This window comes from Petromyzon marinus, chromosome 34 (assembly GCF_048934315.1).
Source record: "Petromyzon marinus isolate PM22_M1 ecotype Great Lakes invasive population chromosome 34, UKy_Petmar_22M1.pri1.0, whole genome shotgun sequence".
Lineage (NCBI taxonomy): Eukaryota > Metazoa > Chordata > Hyperoartia > Petromyzontiformes > Petromyzontidae > Petromyzon > Petromyzon marinus.
Genome location: NC_133700.1, coordinates 8,122,387 through 8,149,152, shown reverse-complemented (window position 1 = coordinate 8,149,152; position 26,766 = coordinate 8,122,387). Strand labels below are relative to the sequence as shown.

Below are 26,766 nucleotides of genomic sequence, written 5' to 3'. Positions count from 1 at the left end.
TACGAGGGGTAGATGGGTGGGTGGCCAGCACCACGCCCGACCCCCTTTGTATCCCCAGTGGCGATGTTTACACACCGAACCAGGTACTGTATTCACAAAACACATGCATATGACACAAAACATACATACAGACTTGTGTAAAAACACACAAAGAACCTCCCTTTCTATAGCCGTACGGACCGCAAGAGCAAGTGCTCTTAGCACAAAGACAAAGTTCCCCCGTATAGCCTCAATAGACCTTTGGGGCAAGTGCTGTGTGCGAGCAACCTATGAAGGCCGGCACGTGCAGCACACGAGCGGATTGGTGGTCAACATCACGCCCGACCGTATTTGTCTCCCTAGTGGCGATGTTTACACACCGCACCACACACACACACGTACATACACACACACACTCTCTGCAGTACCTCATGACCTCTTGAACTCTGCTATCCCGTCCCTGACCCCGGCGCGCCCAGCCGGGTCCGATTGGTGCACACGGGCGGAGAGGGAGGAGAGAGGGAGGGAGAGAGGGGAGAGTAGAGAGAGAGAGGGGAGATGAGAGGGAGAGGAGAGAGAGAGGGGAGATGAGAGAGAGGAGATATTACACGGAGCGGAGAGAGAAACAGGAAAGGGGAAAGACGAGGACGAGAGAGAGACGAGAGAGGGGAAAGACATGGGAGAGATATCAGAGGGAAGGATATTAAAGAGGAGAATGGGGGAAAGAGAGGGAGAGGGAAGAGGAGAGAGAAATGGGGGGGGGGGAGACCCTGTGGATGGGAGGTAAGGAGACGCAGGCGAGGCACGGGAGGAGAGAGGAGGGAGTCGTAGAGAGATTAGAGAGAGGTCGTTCGCTCTCTCTCTCCGATGCGGCCGTCTGGCTGCTAATCAGCCCGTGATCCACAGAAGCCTCCGAGTCCACGCGAATCTCACCACAACCACCTCATCTGTCGCGCCCCCCGAGAGAGAGAGAGAATACTCCATGCCGGAGTTTTTCTGTTGCTTTCCCGGCGAGGCGAGATGCGATGCTGCGTGTCGTGGTGCGGTAGTAATGTGTATGCGTCTGTGCGATGATGTCTCGGTGTGTGTGTGTGTGCGTTTATAGCGGGGAGCGGTGGTGCAGCGGTTAGCGCGCGGCGCTACGAACCTGGACTCCCGAGTTCGATTCCCGCTCACGGCCAACACCAGCGACGATTATCTGAACCGGTCCTGGACCTCCCCCTAGGTCGACTCAGCCTCAAATGAGTACCTGGTGCGGTGTGTAGTAAATATCTTCACCGGGGAGACAAAGGCGGCCGGGCGTGGTGCTGGCTACCCACCTCCTCGTGTGCCGTGCCGGCCTTCATAGGTGCTTGCTAAGAGCACTTGCCCCTACAGTCTATTAATGGCTACAGGGGGGAATGTGTATTTTGTGTGTGTATTTATACACAACACACAATAATCATACGTGTCCTCATGTAGAATAGACCAGCAAATTATACGGCTCATTCAGACCTGAGGGGGGTGTGTGATTGTGTGTAGTGTGATTGTGGGTAGTGTGTGATTGTGGGTAGTGTTGTGTGTGTGATTGTTTTTTGTGTGTGTGAGCATAGTTGTGTGTTTGTGCATTGTGCGTATATATCTGAAGAGTGTGCGTTGGCGGAGTGGAGTGTGATTGTGTATGCATGTGATTGTGTGTGTTTGTTGTGTGTAGTGTAGGTGTGTCGTGTGAATGTATCGCGTGTGTGATGAAATGTGATTGTGCGTATTTATCATTTGTCGTGTGTGCATATATATGTGGGGTGTGTGGTTGGTGTGTAGTGTGATTGTGTGTGTGTGCCATTACATCTGATTGTGTGGTGTGTATGTATCTGTAGAGTGTCTAGGTGGTATGTACGTGTGCGTGTGTATACAATGTGGGGTGCGGTAGCGTAGCGGTCCGTGTGCTGCGCTCCAGTTACGATTATTTAGACCGGTCCTGGGCCTCCCCTAGGTCGACTCAGCCTCATATGAGTACCTGGTGCATCGCTACTGGAGAGACAATGGCGGTCGGGCGTGGTGTTGGTCACCCACCCCCTCGTCTACCGCGCCCCAACAATCTGTTAAGGCTATGCGAGGGATCTTTGTCTTTGTGCAATGTGGTATGTGCATTGTGGGTGAATTGTGGGTGTATTGTGTGTGTATGTAATTAGGTGTATATTTTTGTGGAGTGTGTGTGTATTGTGTGTACGTGTGTAAGGATGTATAGTTGTGTGTACATGTGTGATTGTGTGTGATAGTGTGTGGCTGCGTATATATGTAGGTGCTCGTTAACAGCACTTTGCCCCAACAGTCTGTTAAAGGCTATACGGGGGATCTTTGTTTTTTGTGTGTATTTTATGCATTGTGGGTGCATTTGTGTGGTGTACAGTGTAATATGTGTAAGATGTATATTTGTGTTGACATGAGAGAGAGTGTTGGTGTGTCTGTACCTTACATACATACACACATGCAACGACAAAGACAAAGATCCCCCTATAGCCTTACAAGACTCTTGGGGCAAGTGCTGTAAATTCACAAAATACTGCGCAATACAACTCACAATACACACGTCACAATAACAACAACAATAACAACAACAACCGCCGTTCGCCACTAAGTACCAGTGACTTCCCCGCGGCGCTTGTGCCAGACTAGGTGCACATCAGATATACTATTAAACGCACCAGAAACGTTTACACACCGCACCAGGTACTCATTTGAGTCTGAGTCGACCTCGGACATGCACCAATGTAATGCAAAGATTCCCCGTGTAGCATTTAACGGACTGTAGGGCAAAGTGCAATTAGCGAGCACCTATCAAGGTCTTAAACAAACACAGACAAAGATCCCACGTATAGCATTAACAGACTGCTGGGGCAAGTGCTGTTAGCGAGCACCTATGAAGGCCGGCACGGCGCACGAGGGGGTGTGTGGCCAGCACCACGCCCGACCATCTTTGTCTCCCCAGTGGCGATGTTTACACACCGCACCAGGTACTCATTTGAGGCACAGTACCGGTTCAGATAATCGTCACTGGGTGTTGGCCGTGAGCGGCAATCGAACTCGGTTCGCCGGGTTCGTAGCGCAGCGTAGCGCTGACCGCTACACTACAAACACACACGCGCACAGACACACGCGCACAGACACACGCACACAGACACACGAGCACAGACCCACGCACACACGCACACAGACACACGCACACAGACACACGCACACAGACACACGCACACAGACACACGCACACACGCGCACACACACACGCACACAGACACACGCGCACACAGACACACGCACACAGACACACGCACACAGACACACGCACACACGCACACAGACACACGCACACAGACACACGCACACAGACACACGCACACAGACACACGCACACAGACACACGCACACACGCACACAGACACACGCACACAGACACACGCACACAGACACACGCGCACAGACACACGCACACAGACACACGCGCACACACACACGCACACAGACACACGCACACAGACACACGCACACAGACACACGCGCACAGATCCACGCACACAGACACACGCACACACGCACACACACACGCACACACGCACACACACACACGCACACAGACATACGCACACAGACACATGCACACAGACGCGCACACAGACACACGCACACATACACACGCACACACCCACACAGACACACGCACACAGACACGCGCGCACAGACACACGCACACAGACACACGCACACGTGCATGCATACAAAACACACCGCAAAACCACCGAATACGCACAAAGACAAAGCCGCCCCCCACCCCACGCACGTATAGCCTGCCCAGGCTGTTGGGACAAGTGCTGTTAGCGAGCACCTGTGAAGGCCGGCACGGCGCACGAGGTCCTGCGGTGGTTTGGCCAGAACCACGTCCGAACGCCTTTGTCTCTCCGACACCAGGTACTCATTTCAGTCTAAGTCGACCTCGGAAAGACCCAGAACCGGTTCAAGATATGTTGTCACTGTCGCTGGTCGTGAGCCGGAATCGCTCCCCCATCCTCCACAGACACAGACGGAAATTTGAAGTCAACCAGTCGAACGGAGACATGGGGTGAAGAGTTCAGCGAGTCCGAGACTCGAACTATAGAGCGGGGAGGAGCACGTGGGATAGCGGGCGAGGAGGCGTAGGGTGAAGACGAGAGGGAAGTGGGACGAGTGGAGGACGAGGTGAAAGGGTCGATCATGGGGATGGAAAGGAGGAGGCTGAGCATGAGACGAGGACCAGTATGAGATGAGAGCGAGGATGAGGGAGGATAGAGGATGAGATTGTAAGGAGGATGAGACGAGGAGGAGAGGGGGTGGAGGAGGGTGGTCGAGAAGGGAGATGAGTGGATGATGATGAAAGCGGAGGATGAGGATAAGAGGAGGAGACAGGGGCGAGGAGGTGGTTGATGAGGGTCGAGGATAGAGGGAGGAGGGCCGCTGAGTGGCCGTGTCCTCGAGGTGAACCCCGATGCGCGCCGCGGGGTCGCGCAGAGAGGAGACAGAGAGGGGAGAGAGAGGGGAGAGAGGGGAGAGAGAGGGGAGAGAGAGGGGAGAGAGAGGGAGAGGAGAGAGACAAAGCGCGATCGTTGTTCCAGAGAGACAGAGCCACGGGCGAGGGGGGAGAGAGCGGTCACATACACGGAGGGCATTCACCGACTCGCTCATAGACTCACCCACCGACTCACCCTCCGACTGACCCACTGACTCACTCACAGACTGACAGACTCACCCACCGACTGACCCACTGACTCACTCACTCACAGACATGCTGAATCACCCACCGACTGACCCACTGACTCACCCACCGACTGACCCACAGACTCACCCACCGACTCACACATAGACTGACCCACAGACTCAACCACCGACTGACCCACTGACTCACTCATAGACTGGCCGAACTCACTCAAAGACTCGCCCGCTGGCTCGCTCACCGACTTAGCCATATATATATACCTATAATATATATAATGACACAAACACACTGGGTCGTTCATATACATTGGCAAGCCTATTTCATTATAGATTAAAAATCAAATATATATCTCTACAAGGACACAAATACAAGCAATATTTTACGTCGACACCCACAGGTAGAATTTGCAAAGACGCATACATACATATACGCACTCATTCACTCACTCATTCGCTCATTCACTTGATCACTCACTCGCTCATTCACTCACTCATTCACTTACTCATTCACTCGCTCACTCACCCGCTCATTCACTCACTCGTTTCTTCACTCATTGACCCACTCGCGTATTCATTCACTTCAACACGGAGCGGAGGTAGGCCTACGCAACGTACAATAACTCAAGATCGTTCATTCACTTAGACAAAGGTCTCCCGTATAACCTTCGCCTACTGTTGGGGCAAGTGCTGTTAGCGAGCACCAATGAAGGCCGTGACGGAACACGAGGGGGGTTGGTTGTGGGCCAGCACCACGCCCGGCCGCCTTTGTCTCACCAGGTACTCATTTTAGGCTGAATCATCACCCTCACTGGGAGGCCCAGGACCGGTTCAGATATTCAAAACTGATGTTGGCCGTGAGCGGGAGTTGAACTCGGGTCGCCGGGATTCCCAGTGCAGCGCGCTAACCTCTGCACAAGAGACACAAAGAGCCCCCGTGTAGCCTTTAATCGACTGTTGGGGCAAGTGCTGTTAGCGAACACACATTTCAAGCCCTCTCTCTGCACACACACACACATACAACACACACAAAAGGCCACGCACATATGGACACATATACCCACGCAGACACTAACACACACATGCACACACTCACCCTGTTAATATGACAAGAATATACTCACCTGTGTACGCAGAAATATACACACTCATGAACCTGCCCACACAGACACGCACACACATATGTATACATATATGCCCCAAGTACAAAACAAAAACAGAGACGCACACGCTCATTCTGTCCATGTGTATAAATACACACACACACACAAGTAAACACGCACACAACGCGTGTGCATACGTGGGCATGCAAGGATACGTGTGTGTGTGCGTGCGAGAGACCTAGAAACGACGACGTGGTTTACACACACGCACGCGCCCATGATCCCAGTCACTGCAAGACACAGACACAGCGAGGCACCTATGAAAGCCGGCACGGCACACGAGGGGGGGGGGGGGTCAACACCACGCCCGGCCGCCTTTGTCTCCCCAGTGGCGATGTTTACAACACCGCACCATGTACTCATTTGAGGTTGAGTCGGCCTAGGCACACACATATATACAACACACACGCACGCTCCCTTAGATGTACAGACACGGGTATAATAAGTACATATATAAATATGTATGTACGCCAACCCTCTACACAACCAGTAGGGCACATATTAACCCAGAAGCACAAAAAGGCAAAAATCTCCCGTATAGCATTTGATGTTATGTTGGGGCAAGTGCTAGAACCGATGAAGGCCGAAACGATACACGAGGGCTGGTGTGGTCAGCACCGCGCCCGGCCGCTTTTGTCTCCCCAGTGCTGATGCTTTGAACATCGCACCAGGTACTTATATGAGGGTGAGTCGACCTAGGAGAGGCCGAGGTCCGGTTCAGACAATCGTTAATACACAAGTACACACATGTATACGTGTGCGAATAAAAATGATCACACTCATCTGTTGCGAATAATCGCAGAATAACATAACAGACAACGCGCACACTAATGTGGTTTTCATAGCGTAGCGCTAGTAATGTTTTACAATTTAAATAGGCGTGTTTAAATTGTATAGTTAGCGCGGGATAAATACCCGCTGTAGTTAGAAACTCATAGACATACATAGAGACCTACAGACTTACATAGGCCCCATACATATATAGATATACATAGAGGCCTATATACAGACTTACATAGGCCCCATACGTATATAGACACACAAGATTTACACAGAGACCGATAGACTTGTGTATACACCCAGTGACTTACATACAACCCCATAGGAATACATAGAGACACGTGGACTTACACAGACTTACACAGAGACCCATAGACTTGTGTATACATCCAGTGACTTACATACAACCCCATAATAATACATAGAGATATGTGGACTTACACAGACCTACATAGAGACCCATAGACTTGTGTAGACATATCGACAGATCATCTTTATCGATGGATTCTTCCCTTGTATGGGAGACGTGAGCTTCGACTACAAACTCACAATAACAACTAACCTTTTGCAACGTAATTAAAAACGTAACAGATATAATCTCGCGGAGAGTACGTATCTGTCTATCGTCTTACGGGGAGCGGTGGCGCAGTAGTTGGCGCACTCCCGGTTCAACTTCCAGGCCACGTCGGACGTCAGTGACATCTGAACAATAAAACAATTTTAAAACATTTTTTGTTTTATTTCACCAGGTAAGGCCCACTGAGCTACGATAGCTATTTCTCTGTCGAAGCGACCTGGCCACAAACTATAGCTCAACGAAGTGGCTTATCACGTGGACATGTACAGCAGCCAAAGACTCTAAACGCGTGGTGATGTTGATTCTAAATGTGGAGGGAAAACCCGGAGGACCCGGAGAAAAAATTCCACGCGACCACGGAGAGAGAGAGAGACCGCAAACTTCAAATATACAGCAGGCGTCAGGATCGAGATCGAACCCATGACCTCCCATCGTATACCAGGCGAGGTAAACATCTCATAGCCATCCTGATGATGATGAGAGAGAGACACCGCAAACTTCAAATATACAGCAGGCGTCAGGATCGAGATCGAACCCATGACCTCCCATCGTATACCAGGCGAGGTAGTTAACATCTCATAGCCATCCTGATGATGATGAGAGAGAGAGAGAGAGACCGCAAACTTCAAATATACAGCAGGCGTCAGGATCGAGATCGAACCCATGACCTCCCATCGTATACCAGGCGCGGTAGTTAACATCTCATAGCCATCCTGATGATGATGAGAGAGAGACACCGCAAACTTCAAATATACAGCAGGCGTCAGGATCGAGATCGAACCCATGACCTCCCATCGTATACCAGGCGAGGTAGTTAACATCTCATAGCCACCCCGTATCGCCCCCACCACCTCCCCACCACCACCTCCCAATCTCACCATCAACTTTCAACTTCACCAACTCGCACTGACCAGTCTGGTGAAGTATGGTCAAACAATCACCGCACGACTCCCGTGTGTTAACGTACGACACTTGGGGGGGGGAGGCATTCATCCAGCAGTGGATAAGAGAGCGTTCTGTAGCAGTATTTAATCACTGCCTACTCGTTGCAATCAATCCAGGGCATAAAATCAAAAGGAAAAAGATCCCCCCTCCCGTCTAGTCCCAACAGACTGTTGGGGCAGCTAAGTGCTGTCAGCGAGCATGAAACAAACAAAAGATTCCCCGTGTAGCCTTCACAGACTGTAGGGGCAAGTGCTGAGAGCGAGCACCTATGAAGGCCGGAACGGTACGCGAGGGAGTGGGTGGCCAACACCACGCCCGACCGCCTTTGTCTCCCTAGTGGCGATGTTTACACACCGCACCAGGTACTCATTTGAAGCTGAGTCGACCTAGGGGAGGCCCAGGACCGGTTCAGATAATCATCACTGGTGTTGGCCGTGAGCAGGAATCGAACTGGTGGCGCCAGGTTCATAGCGCAGCGCGCTAACCACTACGCTACACACACACACAACCGCTACACTACACACACACAAGCAACACACATCGTCACGCGCGTACACAAACCAACATAGATTGTGTTGCTCATTCTGCCGCCGTTGCTGCGATGATGTGCAAGTACAGTCAACAATAACACACTCGTCAACAACACTGTGGACTTCAAAGAAACTGCTGTGTATAATCGCCGACGTTTCGGCTACTGACCCTTATTCATAGCACACACCAACAGAAACAGCTACACACACAGAACGACAATAATTTGTATAATATAAAATTACTAAACCCGAAAATGTTAAATTACAACACACAACACCGAGCTCAACACGGGAATCCAACTCTTGTCTTTTCTACTGCGTAGAATTTCACGGTAGTGTTGTCCGACTGTGTAGCTCTCCAATATGTGTGCGTGTGCTCGGACACGATGTCCGACGTTCCGCGACCACGTGCCGCGACCTCCTTCGGCAGCTATACTGCAGGAACTGATTTTGAAGAAGCTTCCAGCACGCGGCACCGAAACGTCGGACAACCATGGCCGCACACGACACGCGGTTAAAACCCGAAGAAGACACGCGGGAGAGAGAGAGCACGCACACAAAGGTAAAAACAACCCCCCCCCCCGGGTAGCCTTAACAGACTGTTGGGGCAAGTGCTGTTCGCGAGTAGCAGCACCTAACAGCGCTACAGCCACAACCACGACAGCCCCTCCGGCAGCAGAAGAAGTCCCCACCACGCGGCAACGTGCGCGGCGCGGAACGTCGGACTCCAATGCCGAAATGACAGAAATAAAAAAAATAAAAAAATACACGGGTAGAGAGGATAGGTAGTAGGGTAGGTAGGGCGATGGCTATAGGCCGAGCTTCTCTGTCGGGCTGCACGTTGCTGGAGAGGGGTTATAAGGCAGCGGTGGTGGCGGTGGGTGGTGGTGGTGGTGAGTTACGGGCCGAGGCTTATTCAGTACATAAATCACCGCGGCCCGAAAGCTTTGCACAACAGAGACACGCGTGCCGGTTTCGCGTTCCACATTTGCCGGTCCTGTGACACCACCATCATCATCAACTTCATCATCAACGTAATCACCAGCATCATCATAATCATCACCATCTTCAACATCATTAGCACCACCATCACCAACATCATAATCACCATCACCACCGCCATCAACGCCACCATCATCCTCATCATCACTGCCCACATAGATACCCCGTATAGCCTCAACAGACTGTTGGGACAAATGCTGTTAGCGAGCACCTATGAAGATCGGCACACGAGGGGGTGGGTGGCCAGCACCAGGCTCGGCCGCCTTTGTCTCCCTAGTGGCGATGTTTACACACCGCACGAGGTACGCATTTGAGGCTTAGTCGATCGCCACCATCACCAACATCATCATCATCACTATCGCCTCCGCAACAGTAATTAGCAGCAGTTGCGGTGGTAGCAGCAGTAGTAGGAGCAGCAGCAGTAACAGCAGCAACCACAGCAGAAGTAGCAGCATTAGTAGCAAAACATGATCAGTAGCAGTAACAGCCGTAGCAGCTCAATAAATAGCTACTGCTGCTCCTGCAGCTGCTCCTGCAGCAGTAGTCGCAGCAGTAGCAGCTATCGATGGCTGTTGAGCCATGAACGTCGCGTCCCTGCTTGGTCTGTGGTCTGTGCGTGGTGTGTGGGGGGCGGTGGTGTAGCGGTTAGCGCTACGAACCTGGCGACCCGAGTTCGGTCAACACCGGTGACGATTATCTGAACCGGTCCCCGGGCCTCCCCTAGGTCGACTCAGCCTCAAATTAGTACTTTGTGCTGTGTGTAAAAAAAAAAAACATTTCCACTGGGGAGACAAAGGCGGTCCGGCGTGGTGCTGACCACCCAACCCCCCAATGTGCCGTGCCGGCCTTCGTAGGTGCTCGCTGACAGCACTTGCCCCAACAGTCTGTGAAGGCTACACGGGGGTATCTTTGTCTTTGGTGCTTTCTAACAACATTTGTCCCTCCTCGGGTCATGGGGGGTGGGGATCTTTGTCTCGTGGGGAGCGGTGGCGCAGCGGTGAGCGCACTACACAGACGAACCGAGCGCTCCGTGAATTCGATTCACGGCCACGGCCGACATCAGTGGCGATTGTTGATATCCGGGACCCTCCCGTCAGCTTGGATCAATCTCTCCACGGGGTCGCATGAAGCTGCAACGTGTGTGTGTGTGAAACGACAGTACTTGGGAGACAAAGGCGGCCGGGCGTGGTGTCGGCCACCTCCTTCTCCTGCACAGCGCGGGCCTATGCAGAGGCTCGTTAACACGTGGGGAGAGGGGAGGCCTCCATCCAGCAGTGGATTGGCAGATGTATTATTACATATATACACATTTGTGTACGTATATGCTTACGGTACACATGTATGTGTGTGTGTAGGGGGAGCGGTGGTGTAGCGATTAGTGTAGCTCGCGAGCCAAGTTCGATTCCCGCTCACGGCCACCAACACCCGTGACGATTTTATAAACCGGGACTGGGCCTCCCCTGGGTCGACTCAGCCTCAAACGAGTACCTGGTGCGGTGTGTAAAACATCGCCACTGGGGGATACAAAGGCGGCCGGGCGTGGTGCTGGCCACACACCCCCTCGGGTGCTGTGCCGGCCTTCATAGGTGCTCGCTAATAGCACTTGTCCCAACAATCTGTTAACGGGATATGCACATGGAGGTGGTACTCGTGAACAAAACTGTTCAAAACCTCTCTGTGTAATGCTTTTTGCGGGTGACTATCATTGTTTTGCAAACGCTGTGCGTACGATGCATCTGTGCAATGATCTCGCGAACAGGTTATTCGCACCGCAACCTTCGTAATTAACTGGTGATGGGGTGAATGTATTGCGTCGGAAGTACACATAGAGCCCTTGTGTATATACGTTGCGTGTATACGTGTTGTATGCGCGCGAGTGTGTGTGTATATATGTGTCTGTTGGGGGAGCGGTGGCGCAGTGGTTAGCGCGCAGCGTTACAAAACCCGGTGAACCGAGTTCAGTCACGGCCACCACCAAAGTCAGTGACGACCTCTCCTAGGTCGACTCAGCCTCAAATTGCGTAGCTGCTGCGGTGTGCAAACACGTGCACTGGGGAGACAAAGGCGACCGGGCGTGGTGCTGTCCACCCGCGCCATCGTGCCGGCCTTCATAGGTGCTGCTGCCCCAAAGTGTCTCTTCAGACTATTAGAGGGGATCTTTGTCTTTAGTTCAACGTTATCAAGCGGTGTGAGTACGTAAACCACGTGCGGCGTACGCGCGTGCGCGTGCCATACGGGAATCGTCGTCATCCGAATCAGCCATCCAACTATCCACTGCTGGATGAATACTTCCCGGCCAAAACCGCGATGTGATCATTCGCCCACTGTACACATACACAGCTGACAAAGATCCCCCCCGTAGAGCGTTACCCGACTGCGGGGGGGGGGGGAGGGGGAAGTGCTGTTAGCGAGCACCTATTAAGGGCGGAACGTTTCACCAGTTATACGCACAGCGAAATGCATTAATTCGAGGCTGAACTGACCTAGGGGAGGCCCAGCGCAGGTAATTATCAAATCAAGTATAAAATGCCATACGCGTGTAAAGAAACGCAAATATGTACGTGCTATGAAGAAGGGTTATTGCCTGAAACGTCGCACATTATATGTATATTTATTTTCTTTTAAGTCCACAGTGTTATCGACAAATTTATTGTATTTCTGTTAATTGGGCTTGTGCGGCATTACCCATTACATAGACACGCACATATATGAACAGTATACGCATTTATACACGCAAAGATATATAGATGCACGCAAACATAGATACATGTACACACACACACAAAGATCTACCGTATAACCTACATATATTATTGCCGCATGTGTAGTTAGGCAGCAGCTATTGTCTTTAATTTGATACACGTACACACACATATATACGCACACTTATCAACACAATACACACCACAAGCACACCACAAGCACAATACACAAAGACATTCACACAATACAGAGACAAAGATCACCCGAATAGCCTTTAACATGCTGTTGGAGCAAATTCTGTTAGCGAGCACCTATGAAGGCCGGAACGGGGGTGATGTGGCCATCATACCGCCCGGCCGCCTTTGTCTCCTTACTGACGATTATTTACACACCGAACCAGGTATTCATGTTTGAGGCTGAGTTGACGTAGCGGATGCTCATGACCGGTTCAGATGATCGTCACGGGGTGTCGGTGGCCGTGAACAGGAATACGAATTCGGGCCGCCGGGTTCATAGGGCAGCGATCCTAACCGCTGCGCCACCGCTCCCCACACACACGCGCAAACACCCACACGCACACACATCTAGACACGCACACACACATCTAGACACGCACACGCACATCTAGACACGCACACATATGGCCATAGCTCACAGCAAAAATCCAAAGCCCCCCGATGCCTGCTTGTCAAGCGGCCGCTAAAAAATTAACAAATTATACGAGAGGTCCTTTGTACGAATTCTATAACATTTGCAAGCAGTTGAACCAAAAAAAAACCGCGCGGAGCGGTGGGCAGGCGCTAACACAACGAGTGATTGGGGGTCTGATGCGAGACCCCTTGACATTACACTCATAACTCACGGCCTCCTTTGTCTCTCTCCCATCGGCGCGCCTCTTCGTCTTCGCCCGCACGGCGACAATGCAACGACGCTACCAGTATCGCGGTCGAAAGCGAGTTTGCGTGTCTCCCCTCTCGCTCTCTCTCTCTCCCCGTGGTCGCGTGGATTTTTCTCCGGGTCCTCCGGTTTGTTTACTTCTCCCCCCCACCCTGCCCAATCCACATTGAGAATCAACATCCCTATGCATTTAGATTATTTCGCTGCTGCTGCTATAAATTTCCACGTGGTAACGATGCTGATGATGATGATAAGCCCACTTCGTTGAGTATATCATTTGTGATGGCCAGGTCGCTTCTGCAAGAGAGAGATATATAGAGCTCATTGGATCTTAGCTGGTAAAAAAAAAACATTGTTTGGTTTATATGTTAATACCCTCCGCTATGTACACGTATACTGCTATACACACACAGGTGTACCACGATTCCATACCGTTTGGCTGATGTAAATAGTGTTGGCGCACGTGCTGCTAGCGGGTAGCGCCTATGAAAGGTTGTGTGTGGACGGGTGGCCAGCACCACACCCGGCCGCCTTTGTCTCCCCAGTTACTGATGTTGAGACACCCCGCCGGGTGCTGCATTTTTGAGGCTGAGTCCACCTAGGGGAGGCCCAGGACCGGTTCGGATAATCGTCGCCGGTGTCGGAAGCCGTGAGCGGGAATCGAACTCTAACCACTGCGCTACCGCTCCCCACTGCACACAAACAGATATATATGTATACACACGCGTATAACAATAAAGTAATACAAAAACTATCGTGCAAGATTGAGGTTTGCGGGCTATACTCATTCCAAAGGTGCACATATATATAATTAATGTCAATTGTGGCACTCAATGGTAGATGCACACACGCGCCGATATTCAACAAAACGCACAAAACCTGCACACAAATACGCAGTACTGTATAGGAACACACAAACACGTATACGCATAAGCATCCACACACAGACGTACGTATATCCTATATATATACAGCCACCCATAGTGGGATGGAGCTACACACACACACGTGGCAGCATCGTGAGTGGGGAAGAAAGTGTTACACCCAGCAGTAGATTGAACATGTCTCCTGCTCATGATGATGATTGTGATGACAATCAAAAGGCAAACATCCCCCGTATAGCATTGACGGATTTTTTTTTTTTGGAGACAAGTGCTGTTGGCTAGTACATATGAAGGCCGGCTGAGTCGACCTCAGAGAAACCCGGGACTGGTTCGGAGATAATCGTCACCGGTGTTTGTGACCGTGAGTAGGAATCGAACCCGAGTCGCCGGGATTCGTAAACCCAGCGCGCTCTCCACAGCGCCACCGCTCTCCACAGCCGCACGCATTGTACACGCATACGCACGTGCAAGTCGTACATCGAGTTCGATTTCTGCTCACGACCAACACCCAGTGACGATTATCTGAACCGGCACTGGACCTCCCCTAGGTCGACTCAGTCTTAATTTTTGGTGCGATGCGTCTGCAAGTGATGTGCGGTATAACAAAACAACAAAGACAAAGATCCCCCGTATAGCCTGCAATTACCGACTCTTGGGGCAAGTGTTGCGAGCATCTTTGAGGGCCGGCACAAGCACACGAGAGGGTGGTTGGGCAGCACCACGCCCGAGCGCCTTTGTCTCCCCAGTGGCGATGTTTACACATTGCACCAGGTACTCATTTGAGGTTGAGTCGACCTAGGGGGGGGGGGGAGGAGGCCCAGGACCGGCTCAGATAATCGTCATTGGTACTGGCCGTGAGCGGGAATCGAACCCGGGTCGCCGGGTTCGCAGCGCAGCGCGCTAACCGCTGCACCACCACTCCCCCGCAGTGTATAACAACACACATACAGACACACGCACTGTCAATAATTACAATTTCAGTCAGAAATTGGGTTTCATCTCATTAAAAGCCGGAATATTTTGTTGTTCTTGTTGTTGTTGTTGAATCATTAAATATTTATTTCTGCAAACCACATCGTCTTTGTGAGCGCAAAAAAAAGGGATGCCGCGCGTGTTAATGCGCGCGGTCGAACGCGCGCGCGCGCGCGCTCTCAATAATTACAACGACAAACAAACGGACAGAAATGGGGTAAACGTTATTAAGGGAGCTGCTATTATTTAAATAATTAGTGTTGTTATTGTTGTAATATAATTATATTATTGCGTATTAGTTATTACTATTTTTTTTTTTAATAAAGCGAGGAGAGGCACACATCGGGTAAGGGGCGGGGTTGTCGCCTGAGCAATGGTCGCACAATGCGTTTGCGTTACCTCTGTCGTTTATAGAGAGAGAGAGAGAGATTTATGGGACATTAATGCAGAGTCCACCCCCCACCGTCCCCCCCCCCTCGCATCCCACCACCGCCTCCCTCCATTGCGCGCTCTCCCTTCCCTCTCTCGCTCGCTCGCATCTCTGCTCCATTCTCTCTCGCTCGCTCTCCCCGCCTCCCTTCCATATCTCTCTGTTACCTTGCTCTCTCCTCCTCCCTCTCTATCCCCCTCTCTCCCGCCTCTCCGTCCCATTCTCTCTCGCCCCCTCTCTCCTCCCCCCTCTCTGCAGCTTATCTCTCTGTTACCTCTCTCTGCTGCTCCTTCTCTCCTCCTCCATTTCTCATCCCCCCCCCTCTCCTCTCTCTCTTGCCCTCTATCTCCTTTAGCTCTCTCGGTCCCCCCCCCCTCTCTCTCCTTTCTCTCCGTTCCATCTGTTACCTCTCTCTTCTCTCTCGTGGTCGCTATCTCCCTCCCCTCTCCTTTCCATCTCTCTCTCTCTCTCCACGCTCTCCAACTGTAAGGGCATTTCTCTCTCTCGTCTCCCGATGCCCCAAGACACATTGGAGCGCAACGTGCGCTCGCAAACACAGCCGAGTATGCAGGCGGTGCAACTGCGGGTATTTCTGACAGAATTGGGAGGGGCCGATCCAATTCATTCCATGGCACAAGGCCACGGAAGGACACAAATAACAACAATGGCAATATGCTATCGTGTCACTAACGTTCCGAGCAATAACCCTACCTCGTGCTAATACACAGGTCACAAACATATCGTGGATTGCATATAGTGTGTACAAATACGTCAAGGGTTTAATAATATCCTCCGAACGCTACAAAACATGCGTAAATTTCGGTACGAAATTATATATAGCCTACATTACACATTATATAATTATGTATTATATAGATTCCGTATCTATACAGATCATACATTTTGCCATCATCATCAGCAGCAGCCACGCTCAATCCACTGCTGGATGAAGACCCCCACCCGCCCCCCCCCACCCCCGACAAAAGCCGATACCCATCCCTCTCAAGGTCTCACGATGTAACAATCCATCCACCCAGACATCGCTCCATCTCCCCAAGGGATGTTCCTCTTTCTCTCTCGGGCCAGTCGGTTCCATATAAGGCAGAGTTAATTATGATGAAGATGATGATGATGATTGTGCTGGTGTTGAGCTTAAAATGATTTGTGCTTATGCTCACGCATTGCCCAAAACGCATTCCGTTAATTTTAATTCATTAAAGTTGGAACGAAATTATGATTAATATTATTATTATGAAGGGAGAGAGACAAAAAAAACACAGTTATCTAATTACAGAATATCAAATTACACCATCGTTTAACAAACATTAACGCATAACTTCGCTTTTATGTACGCGTATATATATAGAACGTGAATTGTTGGGTTAAGCTTGGCACATGATGACATATCATTATAGACAGTACACAGCCTGTATGTTCACAGGGGCGCCGCGGTGGCTAGGAGATGTTAACTCCCTCGCCTGGTGTCCAGGACGTCGTGGGTTCGATTCCGACCCTGACGCCCGTGGCCGCGTGGATTATTCTCCGGTTTTCCCCCTCCACGTTTAGAATGAACGTCGCGCGTTTGCGAGCATTTTGGCCGTTAATAAATGTCCACGTGATAAGCCCACTTCGTCGATCTATCGTTTGTGGCCAGGTCGCTTCTGAAAAAGAGCTACATAGCTCGGTGTTGTATATCATCATCATCATCAGCATCACCGTCATCGTCATCATCACCACCACCACCAGCCATGATATATCCACTGCTGGATGAAGGCCTCTCTATCCCTAAAAAGTCATCAGTCACCATCTCGAACATCGCGGTCTCGCTATGCAAACCACGACGCAGCGGGCCACCCCATCGCGTCGCTCCATCTCCGCCGCGGATGAGTGCCACACGCGAGGGCTCCTGCGTGTTGTCACCACCCGACTCTCCTTCGACTGCCGTTCCGTTCTGAGTCTCCACCGTCGGGCGTCATCCCATCCCCCCCGCCCCCCCACCCCGTTGCTTCCAGCCTCGAGGCGTGATGCCCACTCCCAAGCGGCCCAATGCGATATGTGTGTACGTTGAACTTCTTTCGCGCCGTACGTTGTTAACCGTGCTAATTGGAGGTGCAATGTTGAGTCTGTGGGCAGTGTTAGTCTATGGGCAGTAGGCATGTTGAACTTCTTTCACGCCGTACGTTGTTAACCGTGATAATTGGAGGTGCAATGTTGAGTCTATGGGCAGTGTTAGTCTATGGGCAGTAGGCATGTTGAACTTCTTTCACGCCGTACGTTTTTTAACCGTGATAATTGGAGGTGCAATGTTGAGTCTATGGGCAGTGTTAGTCTATGGGCAGTAGGTATGTTGAACTTCTTTCACGCCGTACGTTTTTAACCGTGATAATTGGAGGTGCAATGTTGAGTCTATGGGCAGTGTTAGTCTATGGGCAGTAGGTATGTTGAACTTCTTTCACGCCGTACGTTGTTAACCGTGCCAATTGGAGGTGCAATGTTGAGTCTATGGGCAGTGTTAGTCTATGGGCAGTAGGTACGTTGAACTTCTTTCACGCCGTACGTTGTTAACCGTGATAATTGGAGGTGCAATGTTGAGTCTATGGGCAGTGTTAGTCTATGGGCAGTAGGTATGTTGAACTTCTTTCACGCCGTACGTTGTTAACCGTGCTAATTGGAGGTGCAATGTTGAGTCTATGGGCAGTGTTAGTCTATGGGCAGTAGGCATGTTGAACTTCTTTCACGCCGTACGTTTTTTAACCGTGATAATTGGAGGTGCAATGTTGAGTCTATGGGCAGTGTTAGTCTATGTGCAGTAGGTATGTTGAACTTCTTTCACGCCGTACGTTTTTTAACCGTGATAATTGGAGGTGCAATGTTGAGTCTATGGGCAGTGTTAGTCTATGGGCAGTAGGTATGTTGAACTTCTTTCACGCCGTACGTTTTTAACCGTGATAATTGGAGGTGCAATGTTGAGTCTATGGGCAGTGTTAGTCTATGGGCAGTAGGTATGTTGAACTTCTTTCACGCCGTACGTTTTTAACCGTGATAATTGGAGGTGCAATGTTGAGTCTATGGGCAGTGTTAGTCTATGGGCAGTAGGTATGTTGAACTTCTTTCGCGCCGTACGTAGCCAACCGTGCTAATCGGATGACCCCTAACATGTGCAGTCTATGTCCTCCGATCCACGCGTGTTTCCTATCTAACTATACAGCACTGTGAGAGAATGCGTAGTACACAAATACAAACAAAATAGGCATGCTTTTTGTATCGCCACGTGAAAATAAAATGTGTTTTTGGTTCAGTGATAATTAATGATGACAATGTCTAGAGTTTTACCAAATCCGCCACTGTCCCAGAGTGGTGAAGTATGGCCAAATAACCCCCCCCCCTCCTCCTCCACCCCACGACCCGCACCGGTTGAGGTCTTCATCCAGCAGTGGATTCACCAAAAGGCGCTTTTTTTGTACCTTTCACACCCACATATATATAAATATATTCTGTTAATCTGTCAATGTGCTTGACTTGATTCGGCCGATGTAATAGGAGTAGGTATATGTGTGCGATTTGCCATGTGACATATATAGGCTATAAAGCCCATCGATATACAATCCAAAACGTCAAGACACATACAGATACGGCACCAAACGTTGGCAAACATATATTTCGCCGAGTAAATATTGTTTAAATACATATATGCGTAAAGGGTTATTTAATGTATACAATTCGGTGTGTGTGTACGCACGCGTGTGCCTTTAAAGATTGCGGGGCAGCGGTGGCGGTAGTGGTTACCAACCCGAGTTCGATTCCCGCTCACGACAAATAAAACAAGTGCTCGGTATTTCAAACGGTCCCTGGGCCTCCCCCCTAGGTCGACTCGGCCTCAATTGAGTACCTGGTGCGATACGTAAAATATCAGCGCTGGCGAGAGACAAAGGCGGCCGGGGGTGCGTGGTGGTTAGCCACGCCGGCGTTTTTTGCCAGAGCGCTAACCACTGCACGACCGCTCCCCAAAACAAACACGTGCACACGCACACACACACACATACGTGTATACAGTGCGTGTGCGCGTGTATGTGTGTGACAGTGGGGAGCGGTTGTGTAGTGGTTAGCGCGCTGCGCTACGAACCCGGCGTCCCGAGTTCGATTCCCGTTCACGTCCAACGCCGGTGACGAATATCTGAACCGGTCATTGGCCTCCCCTAGGTCGACTCAGCCTCAAATGACAAAGGCGGCCGGGCGTGGCGCTGGCCCACCCAGCCCATCGCGTGCCGTTCCGGCCTTCATAGGTGCTCGCTAACAGCACTTGCCCCTACAGTCTGTTAAAGGCTACACGGGGGATCTTTGTCTTTGTTTGGTGACACGTATGTTACCGTTGGTCGAATTTCTGCTGTGTCAGTGATAATGGCCGGGGCTCAGCTGAAAGCACGGAGGTATATATAAAGAAATAAACGCAACCACACAGATATTATATATTTATTTGTTTCAAACCCAAGAATATTTTTTTGTCCCGTCGCTTGCTGCCAAAAGACCAAACCCCACACCCCCCACCAAACACCCCACACCCCACACACCCCCCCCCCCCCCGTCTTATATAAACACAGCGCAATTGAAATTGGTGTTGACAGCGCGATACATTTTAGTGAGAACACACAGAGGTGTCCCCATACTTTCCCAGAATGTATAATATGCGTGTACGTACACGCGCGCGCGTGCGTGCGTGTGTGTGTGCGCGCGCGTGCGCGTGCGCCGATGTATTCGCGGGGAGCGGTAGTGTAGCGGGTGAGCGCGGCCAACACACCAGCGTGACCATTATCGGAACCGGTACCGGGGCCTCCCCTAGGTTGACTCGGTCTCAAGTGAGTACCTGGTGCGGTGTTGTAAACATCGCCAGCACTGGGGAGACAAAGGCGGCCAGGCGTGGTGCTGGCCACCCACCCACCCACCCCCTCGTGTGCGGTTCCGGCCTTTATAGATGCTCGCTAACAGCACTTGCTCCAACAGTCTGTTAAGGGGAATATTTGCCTTTGTATATAATCGTGCGCGAGTGTGCGTTATATTGTGGGGAGCGGTGTTCAGCGCACTGCGCTACGATACCCTGCGGACCTAGGTTCGATTCGCATCAACCCCGGGGTCACATCGTCACCACCCATCATTTCACACGCATACAAGACAAAGATGCCCCTCGCAGCCTTAACATACTTTGAGGCCAAGTGCTGTAGGCGAGCAGGTGCGAAGGAGGCTGAAATGGTACACGAAGGAGTGGGTGGCCAGCACCACGCCAGCGGCGATGTATACACACAGCGCCAGGCACTCATTTGAAGCCAAGAACCGGTTAAGATAATCGTTTTTGGTCATGGTGGCCGTGAGAGAGAATCAAACGCAGCGCGCTAACCACTGCACCACCACCACCCCCCACACCCAAACATCCCATTTAGGATATAGAAGGGATCTTTGTCTACGTGCTGTTGGCGAGTACCTATGAAGGCCGGCACGAGGGGTGGGTGGCCAACACCACGCCCGGCCGCCTTTGTCTCCCTAGTGGCGATGTTTACACAGCGTACCAGGTACTCATTTGAGGTTGGGTCGACCTAGGGGAGGCCCAGGACCGGTTCAGATAATCGCCACTGGGTGTTGGCCGTGAGCGAGAATCGAACTCGGGGTCTGCGGGTTCGTAGCGCAGCGTAGCGCTAACCGCTACACTACCGCTCCCCACACAGCCACACACACACGCAGAGCCATCCACAGCCACGCACTCACCGCTGATGCTGGCCGTGGCCGGGGAACGGGCGAGAGGGAATGACATCGCGAGAAAGGTCACAGAACCCACAGGAGCTCTCACCTTGGCCCCCCATCTCGATCTCCCCATAGCCCTCCCGTAATCATCCCCTAACGAAATAAGAGCCACTGATACCCGGCGCACCGTTATTGAAAGATAAATACATTTCGGTCGCATTGGTTTTAATAAAGAAAATCCTTTATATAAAAAAACATCGATCTGTATATATATAGACAAAGACAAATACCCACCGTATAGCCTTGACAGACTGTTGGGGCAAGTGCTGTTAGCGAGTAGCAGCAGCGCCTATGAAGGCGGACACGGCACACGCGGGGGTGGGTAGCCAGCACCACGCCCTGCCGCCTTTGTCTCCCCACGTGGCGATGTTTACACACCGCATCAGCTACTCACTGGAGGCTCAGTCGACCTAGGGGAGGCCCAGAACCGCTTGAGATATTCGTTACAGATGTTGGCCGTGAGCGGGAATCGAACTCGGGTAGCTGGGTTCGTAGCGCAGCGCACATACATACACACGCACATTGACACACACACACTGACACACACACACAACAACCGCCATTCGCCACTAAGTGGCGGTGACGTCACCACGACGCTTGTGCCAGGCCATGTGCACCTTGAGGCCACGTGAAGTGTCGAACGCCCGCTGGCAGGAGGTCACGGGGCAGACCCAGGTGCCACGGGTCGACTGACTGAGATGACTGGCTGATGCCGAAGCGACTCGTAGCGCAGCTCGCTTACCACAACACTACAAAGACAAAGATCCCCCGTATAACCTTAACAGACTGTCGGGGCAAGTGCTGTTAGCGAGCACCTATGAAGGCCGGCACAACACACATACACAAGTGATCGTGTGTATATGTACATAAATATACGCAAATATATATACACACACACACAGATATATACATATATTTCAAAGACTATAAGATCAGTCGCATAGGCTTGCAGACTTTTGGGACAAACGCTGTTAGCGAGCCGGCACGGCGCACTTCGAGGGGGTGATGTTGCCATCGCTGTGTTCGACCGACCGCCTTTGTCTCCCCAGTGCTGATGCCTACACATCGCACCAGCTGCAGTGCTCATTCGAGGCTGAATCGACCTCGTGGAGGCTCAGGATCGTGTCGGACATTTAGCGACCGATGTTGTTGGCCCTCGGCGGGAATCGAACTCGGGTCGCCGGGCTCGTTGCACAGTGCGCTAACCACTGCGCCACCGCTCCAATGCAACCACACAAGAACACGTCCATGCACACGCAAAACAGCACGTCGAACAGCACATATACGTTGACAAATGTATATATATGTTATGTATACGCACATACATCCATACCGCATATATATCTACATGTGTATACAGAAAAGAAGACAAAGATCCCCCGTATAGCCTGTAACAGACTGTTGGGGCAAGTGCTGTTAGCGAGCACCTTTGAAGGCCGCAACGGCACACGAGGGGGTGGGTGGCCAGCACCACGCCCGGCCGCCTTTTTCTCCCTAGTGGCGATGTTTACCACACATCGCACCAGGTACTCATTTGAGGCGGAGTCGACCTAGGGAAGGCCCAGGACCGGTTCAGATAACCGTCATCGGCTGTTGCCCGTGAGCGGGAATCGACCCGGGTGGCCAGGTTTGTAGCACGGCGCGCTAACCGCTATACTACAGAACGCACGCACACACACACACACAGAGACACGCACAGAGACACACACACAGAGACACACGCACGCACACACACAGAGACGCACACAGAGACACACGCACAGAGACACACACAGAGACACACGCACACACACACAGAGACACACAGAGACACACACACAGAGACACACACGGAGACACACGCACAGAGACACACACAGAGACACACGCACGCACACACACATAGACACACATAGAGACACACAGAGACACACGCACGGGCACACAAAGAGACACACACAGAGACACACGCACGCGCGCACATTTCGTATTAATGCGTAAAATAAATATTTCACTTCTCGGCTCGAGTGCTGTTAGCGAGCACCTATTGCGACTGCACTCAGCCGGGGACACGTGGGGGGATTGCGTTGCGTGGCCAGACCCAGCGGCGCCCGTCCGACTTAGTCTCCCCGACTGCTGATGTGTCCGTGTGTGTGTGGCGGTGGTGTAGCGGTGGTGTGCGCGCTGCGCTACGAACCTGGCGACCCGAGTTCGACTCCCGCTCACGGCTCAAAATCAGTGACGATTATCTGAACCGGTCCTGGGCCTCCCCTAGGTCGACTCAGCCTCAAATGAGTACCTGGTGCGGTGTGTAAACATCGCCACTGGGGAGACAAAGGCGGCCGGGCGTGGTGCTGGCCACCCGCTCCCTCGTGTGCCGTTCTGGCCTTCATAGTTGCTCGCTAAGAGCACTTGCCTCAACAGTCTGTTAAGGCTATAGGGGGGATCTTTGTCTTTTGTGTTTTACGCCGAGTCAACCTAGGCGAGACCCGAGTCAAGGTCAGACGCAGATTGCTAGTCGACGATGAAGGTGATGACACACATACGATTAAAACATCGTCGTCGTCGTCATCATCATCTTTGTCATTATCGGAGTGATTGAGTGATGAAATCAGGTCACGTGCATGGCGCTGGTTTTGGATTACGATGACATCGCAAGGATCGTGAAAGGTTTAGCCACGGATCCAGGGGAGGCCTTCGTCCAGCAGTGGATTGACCATGGCCGATGATGATGATGCTGATGACGACGACGGAGAATTACATCTGTTCACCCAGCACAGTCTCGCTGAGTCTCAAGAAGCAGTTCTATTCAGGAGAGTCTTGACTATGAACCGGGAATAACATTTTGTGATAAGGAAACTAGAACTCCAGGATATAGAGAGAGAGAGAAAAACCGATACCACAAATATAGAGAGATAACGCGAAGAACCCGCACAGATCGGTCATTACATCCCGATCGGGCTCCTGCTGTCTCGTACATGCCGCGCCGTCCGTGTGTGTCTGTGTGTGTTTGGGGAGCGGTGACGCAGTGGTTAGCGCACGCCGTTGCGAATCCGCGCTGCGTTGGGTTCGATTCCCGAGCAGGCGATAACGTTCGTGGCGGAGTGATATCTGAACCGGTTTCTGGGCTCGAGTACCGGGTGCCGGGGTTGCAGACTCTCACCGCTGGGGAGACAAAGGCGGACGGGCGGGTGTGGTTGCTGAACACACAGTGCCGGCGATCCGAGTTCGATTCCCGCTCACGGCCATCAACAGCAGTGGCGATTTTTGTCAATCGGTTCCTTGGTCTCCCTTAGGTCGACTCAGCCTAAACATCGCCACGAGGGAGGCAAAGGCGGCCGGGTGCGGCGCTGACCACCGACCTTCATACGTGCGCGTTTGCAACACTTACCAGTCTGTTAGGGTTATTCTTAAATTCTTTATATATATGCGTGTGCGTATATGTATGTGCAGCACATCAATAAGTCTACGTAAGCTACACGATGCATCTTTGTCTGTTGTGTATGTATACATACAAAGATCCACCGTATAGGTGACGCAGGCTGTTAGGGCAAGTGCTGTGTGAGCGAGCACCCGATTCGTACGGCCGGAACACGCGCACAACGAGTGAATTGGTGGTCAACAGACACAACACTCGGCCGCCTTTGTCTCCCCACTGGTGATGTTTACACACCACACCAGCTTGATAATTTCTGACAAATTATACATGTGCATTAGGCTCAGTCGACATAGGGGAGGGTCCGTTTCAGATGATGTTGGCTGTGAACGGGAATCAAACTCGGGTCGCAGTGTTTGAGAGCGCAGCGCGCTAACCACTGCGCCACCGCTCCACGCCACGCAGCACACGCACACAGAGAGACAAAGATCCCCCGCATTTTGCGGCAAGTGCTGCTAGCGAGCACCTACGAAGGCCGGCACAGCACACGAGGGGGTGGATGGCCAGCGCCACGCCCGACCGCCTTTGTCTCCCTCGCGGCGATGTTTTTCGTACACAAATACATACACACATACACACGTATCATTCAACTCATGTAGAAACACCATGATCTACATTACACGAATATATGCCCATTGATTTTCCTCTCCTATATTATTGTTAATACAGATCCGCGCGCATATATATGTCATTAGCCTCCTCTCTATCTCTCTCTCGCTCGCTCGCTCTCTCTCTCTCTCCCTATCTCCAACAAAGCCACTAATGCACAATATATTACACACACCACACACACACGCGCGCGCGTAGCGAATGATAGAGCCGACCCTATGCTTGGCTATTCAATAAACGCAGCTTCGTAGACTAACGTCGAAGACACAAAATCAATGAACAACGAGGTGCCGCGCGCGCCCGCTCGACAGCGCGCGCGCGACACCCGGCGCGAACGTCTTTGCAGCCGAATTAAGCGGTGGCGTATATCAAGAAATAGATAAATAAATAACGCATTAATAATTAAACAAAAGAAAATAATTGTTTGCTGGGAAACGATTTGAATTTCTTTTTTTTTAAATCCAACCCCCACCCACTAACAAAAGAAGGAAAATACGCGCGTGTGTGTGTGTCAGTGTGTTTGTGTCAGTGTGTGTGTGTCAGTGTGTGTGTCAGTGTGTGAGCTCCTCACACAATCCAGCCTGGTTAAACCCAGGATGGATCGTAGGCAAGGTCTCATCGGTGAGCTCCTTCGGCAGGCAAGGCTGCGTTGGCTGGGTCATGTAGCCCGCATGCCCAGCCACCGCATGACGAAACAGCTTTTGTTAGTCCGGATCGAGGGGGCTAAACGGGCACGGCACGGGCTAGAGAAGAGATGGAGTGATGTGGTACAGGAGGACGTGGAGCTGAGTGGATTTGCCGATGACTGGTACCAGCGGTGTCAAGATCGGCCTCTGTGGAGGAGGCTCGTGAAGGACGCTACTGGGCAGTTGGAGGCAGTCGCCCTCCAACAACAACGGAGGGCGGAGGAGCGACGCTCACAACAACGAGCGGAGCGCCGGGTGGCTAAAGCACAGCAGGTTGGCACAGTAGGGAGCACAGGTGGTGCATCAGCCAGTCATCTCAGTCAGTCGACCCGTGGCACCTGCTGGGTCTGCCCCGTGACCTCCTGCCAGCGGGCGTTCGACAATTCACGTGGCCTCAAGGTGCACATGGCCTGGCACAAGCGTCGTGGTGACGTCACCGCCACTTAGTGGCGAATGGCGGTTGTTGTTGTCAGTGTGTGTGTCAGTGTGTGTGTGTCAGTGTGTGTGTCAATGTGCGTGTGTGTGTATGTGCGCTGCGATACGAACCCGGCTACCCGAGTTCGATTCCCGCTCACGGCCAACCCCAGTGACAATTATTTGAACCTGTCCTGGGCCTCATCTGGGTCGACTCGGCATCAAATGCGTACTTGCTGCGGTGTCTAGTAAACTTCGCCACTGGGAAGAC

General features: G+C 51.7%; 1 protein-coding gene across 3 annotated transcripts in view; it reads right to left on the bottom strand.

Annotated features, from left to right (window-relative positions):
• LOC116948663 (homeobox protein Hox-A3-like) overlaps nt 1–26,766 on the bottom strand; it is a 232,717-nt gene that overhangs the window by 150,038 nt on the left and 55,913 nt on the right. Inside the window, exon 1 of one of the 3 annotated variants that reach the window (XM_032965572.2) lies at nt 13,261–14,224. The exons of 1 other annotated variant lie outside the window; for it this stretch is intronic. The gene's annotated coding sequence lies outside the window, so the exon portion shown is untranslated. Of the gene's footprint in view, nt 1–407; nt 2,769–13,260; nt 14,225–26,766 lie in introns of those variants that run through there. One more of the 3 variants, XM_032965570.2, reaches the window with a different exon arrangement.